General features: G+C 36.5%; 1 pseudogene across 1 annotated transcript; it reads left to right on the top strand.

The window, feature by feature from the left end:
• Positions 1-1,734: 1,734 nt before the first annotated feature.
• On the top strand, positions 1,735-4,165 carry LOC149201524 (jasmonate-induced oxygenase 1-like; annotated as a pseudogene). Its single transcript, XR_016253436.1, has 3 exons — positions 1,735-2,336; positions 3,291-3,621; positions 3,703-4,165. The product of XR_016253436.1 is annotated as a jasmonate-induced oxygenase 1-like (transcript).
• The last annotated feature ends 777 nt before the right edge of the window (positions 4,166-4,942 follow it).

Raw genomic sequence — 4,942 nt, 5'->3', positions numbered from 1 at the left:
CATTGACCCATGCCCTAGGCCTCCAACTCCACAGGAAAACCTGAACCAAGTCACGGACCAACCTAACTAGGTTGACCCCTCAACAAACCCTAACCAAACTTGAGGCACGTGATGCCCCTCATCAAACCTTGGTAGATGTTAGAGGTGCACGACCCCTCTGGTGGCCTTGAAGAAAGGCACTCAACCCACTCTTTCACCCACACCTGCCCGAGTGGCCAAAAAAGAGATGGAGACATCGTAGCCCACTTCAAACATCACTAAATATGTAGTGGAACAACGAGTTGAAGATATGGAGGGTCGTGACGAACCCTAAGCAGCAAAGCCCCCAAGGCGGCCGGCCTAGAGTGTGAGAGGCGTTGTTATCTATATATATATATCAGCCAAACAATTTTTGTTAGACTATGATTTTGTTGTTAGGTTAAAATTTGTTTTTAAATGTATAAATACTCTCAAAAAAAATATGTACTAAGATTGTGAAGAGTTTATAGTTGAAATTTTTAATTCAAAGAGATCTCCATTAGATTTGAGAGAAATTGGAGTGAAAAAGATAAACAATTATATTAATGTAAAAATTATAATTTAATACAAACCTATAAATCAAAATTGATATAACATTAATATTTTTTTGTTAATTACAAATTTATATGACTAAAATTATTTCGTTAATTAAAATTATTTTTAATAATTGATTTTTTTTTTTTCTAACTCAATTTCAATTTCAATTAATAAGATATTAAATTCATAAAATTAACCTTTTTATCTGTCAAAATGGGTGAAGTTTTCGCCAAAAAAAAAAACCCCTTCTAAATATACAAATTTGTAGAAATTTTCAACAACATTATATTATTCACTATGAAAATATACATACCATAATATTAACCCTAAAAAGTATTTCGCTCAGAGCTCGAGAATGTGATGATTCCTTATCTTTGAAATAGGAAAATTGCTTATTATCATTTTATTTTTTCCACGTAACATGCCTAGCGGGCCCACCCTAAGGGGCCGCATACCATTTGATGAACCACCTCCAATGACTTGGCCGGGATCCTTAAACCAAGTGGACTACCCATCATTTCATGCCATGCAAATAATGTTGAATATCTTATTTAAGGGCGAATTACCGCCGGAGAGGAATACATTGACTTTTATACCGTGCGGCAAATTGCGGCACGAGAGGAATCTCGTTGGCAAACTATTGTAAACCGTAGTCCATGGAAATACAACACAAAAAACTACCACTTGAGCATAACATAAATTTCGATAATGAGATGTGAGGGTGATAATTGTTTGTTAGTGTTGAATTGACAGTAAATAGGAGTATACAACAGAGTAAAGTATACTAGATAATTAGATAAAAGTGATAATTGTTTATCAGCTTTTGAATGGATGGTAAATGAGCAACTACAACAAAGTAAACAACTGTACAAGCACAGCACAACAGAAATTTAGATAACCAAGTACATATGATAAATTTTTTACTAGATTTTGGATTGATAATAGGTAATTCATCCGGAGAAATATTAACCAAAAAAAATCTTAAAATAGTCATAAAAGCTATTTAATATATAAATCTAATGGCAGGAGGCCGCCTAAAATATTTTTTCATATATTTAATAATAGAGATGAGAAGATATATATTTAGTGGCAGAAATTATAAAACACATATTTCATGACAAATTATAATAATCAAACACAATGCTTAATTACTATTCTTATTCTAATTACTACTTCTGAAGTCTCCCAACACAATATATGTCTGAGACGAGAAGCCCTGGGATGGCTATCATTACTTGTTTAGCAACCTCGTCATTGCTTTGATATCCAATAACTTATCTAAGGTGGATTGAGTTTTGAGCATCGTTTCCCATGGATTGGCCGGAGCCAATACAGAGAGTCCAGTGTATTGCAGAAAGCGGCATCCAAGTCTTGCCTTCGAGATACATCAGGCCTGATGACGAGAAGCCCATCGGGCAACGGGTGGTGGAAGAGGAAATACCCATCATAGATCTCTCGGGCCTCTATGACGAACGCCGGAGGAAGACCATGGAAGAAATATCAAATGCATGCAAAGAGTGGGGATTCTTCCAAGTGATTAACCATGGGATTTCTCCGGAGCAGCTTGAGGCCGCAAGTGAGGTGTCGAGCGAGTTCTTTCGTCTGCCATTGGAGGAGAAACAAAAGCACGCCAATGATCCTGTGACTTATGTTGGATATGGCAGTCGAATTGGTGTGAACAAAGTCGCGACTCTCGACTGGGGCGATTACTATTATCATCATTTTTTGCCGCTTTGCATACGAGAGGAGCACAGATGGCCTTCTAAACCAGAGGAATACAGGTAACAAAAGATTCATCTATGTGTTGGCCGCTTTGAATATTGCATTTTTCATGCTTCTTCTGGGATTGTTGTTAGTTATTTGTTTGATTTCAATTATTAGAGTTTAGGGAAAATAATATTTATAGGTTGGATTGTCAAAATAAAACAAAACAGTACACCAATTTGCTGTTTATTTGATTTTCCACATTTCGTCCGACATATCAGAAGAAGAACCAGTACCTTATTAACCCTGGATAGGGATGTTGATTATTATGATGTGCTTCTCAGTTCGGGGACCTGCTTGTGCAGGCCGCTTCATGGAACGGCACTTAGAGAGATGTGTATATTATTTTTTTTTAACTCTATAAAGCGGTTTTGTAAGATGTATAGTAAATAGGAAATGACTTACAATCTGTTCTTAAATATAAAATTTTCACACCTAGACATTTTCAGACCGTTGAACTCATAATGGATCTGAATTTGGGGAGATCTGAGTTATGGTTTTTATATTTGTAGATAGTTCTGTTAACCTTATAATTAGTAAGAATGGATTTAGTTTCAAAGGATAGTTTAGTTGGTTAAGGTCAAATCTCCTTAACACCCTTGAATTAGGGCTTATGAATTAGGGCTTATGTGTAGGGCTTATTTCATAGATAAGTAAAACCTAAAGATTAGGGCTTATGAATTAGGGCTTATGTGTAGGGCTTATTTCATAGATAAGTAAAACCTAAAGATTGATCCATCTAAATTTTCAAATTAAAATATAAATGCTTTTGTGGATAGTATTTTAGTTAATCTGGACGGGTAGCTTTGAATTCGCCATTTTTGTTAGCTTAGGTTTTACAAAGTTAGTCACATGCTTAATAACAATAAACAAGAATCTGCTGGCTTGGATTCAAAGCTCTTTTTTCACTGTGAGCGGTCATGAAACATCGATAATGTTTTCTCAGTTTGTGATATTTGCTTACATGACAGGGCTAGAATGAAGGAGTACTGTGAAGAAACGTTGGGGCTTTGCAAGACCTTGCTATCTGTGTTTTCAGAGAATATGGGCCTGCCTCCGGACCATCTAAAGGAAGCTTTTGGCAATGAGGAGAGCATTGGAATTTGCGTTCGAATCAATTATTATCCCGTGTGTCCACAGCCGGAATTGACTTATGGGCTCTCCCCTCACTCCGACCCTGGAGGAATAACCGTTCTACTACAGAATGATGTTGTTGGCCTGCAAGTTCGAAAAAATAATTAGTGGGTGCCCGTGCGGCCTGTTGCTAATGCTTTGACGATAAGCCTAGGCGATCAAATAGAGGTGAGTGCTTCAAATAATATTACGTTAAAATCCATGGACACGGACAAAATGGCTTCAGGTTTCTTATTATCTTTTGTGCAGATATTGACAAACGGAATTTACAAAAGCGTGGAACACAGTTGCGTAGTTAACAAGAAGAAGGAACGAATGTCGATTGTAGTTTTCTGTAACCCTAGTGGGGAAAAGGAAGTCGGGCCTATAAAAGAGCTGATCGATGAATCCAGCCCTCCAAGATACGGGCAGATGACGTTTAATGAATACAGGAAGTTCATTCGAACTACTGGAACTAAAGGAAAGTCCTATGTAAATTCCATCATAAATTTTCGATAGAATAGTAACATCTTACTATTCTAATTATTATAACGGTTTATCATGGAACATTTCCATTTCCTCCGTAATTGTTGGTTCGCCTATATTTAGATAATCATACTTCTCTGGACTTGAAAAAAGACTAATTGTTTAAGGATATATCTGATGTAAGTCTCCTGTTATCTCAATGTATATATACTTGTGTGTTTAATGTTTGAATGAATATATATACCCATATTTGTGTATTAAGTAATGTTTGCCTAGTCTACTGTTAACTGGTTGTAAATATATTTCTGTGATAAGTAATGTTTGCATGGTCAATGTCCGGCTGTTCTGTCTGGCTGTTCTTAAAAAAATTAATACAGCAGACCATATTTGAAATGGCAGTTCAGGAGTCCTGAGAAAGACCTGAGAGAAAGTGTATATTATTGCGTTTCTGTCAAAACAGTTGACAGACCTGCCACAAACCTGCGTCTAGCCAGGTGACTGAAGAAGGTCCCATGGGACAGCACCCCGAGGAAAAGATACTCGAAGCCATAAATTTGACCAAAATTAGTATCCGAAAAGTCTGCTGCTCTCCCGGTAAACGACGAGAGGTGCAGACTATGTTTATGTCCGATGATTTCAATGTAAGCGTAATTTGTGCGGGTCAGGCATATAAATCAGCGAGCACAAACAACAGCAAGAGTGGTAATGATCTCAGAGTTGTACGTTGCACACTTCTGTAGTAATGATGGCCGATATAGGGGCATGTCAATTATCCTTATTCCACATCGTTTCATAAAGGGTATTGCATTATATCAGTTCCTTTTGAGTGCCATATTATTCTCCCAAAAAATATTTATTTTTATTTTGGGATTATGAGGATTACTTTAGGCAAGGAATCAACTAAGTTATTATTTTGTCTCAAAATAGGATGGAAATCATAAGTATTAAGCTTTTTTAAGAACCTCTAGATTTTCAAGTTGTTTGGAATAATCACTTTAATTACAATAATCGAAGGACCAAAGAT

The sequence above is a fragment of the Pinus tabuliformis genome, chromosome 2_1 (genome assembly GCF_031772625.1).
Source record: "Pinus tabuliformis cultivar Carrire ecotype Pingquan chromosome 2_1, CPIR1, whole genome shotgun sequence".
NCBI lineage: Eukaryota > Viridiplantae > Streptophyta > Pinopsida > Pinales > Pinaceae > Pinus > Pinus tabuliformis.
This window is presented reverse-complemented; position numbering and strand designations above follow the sequence as displayed.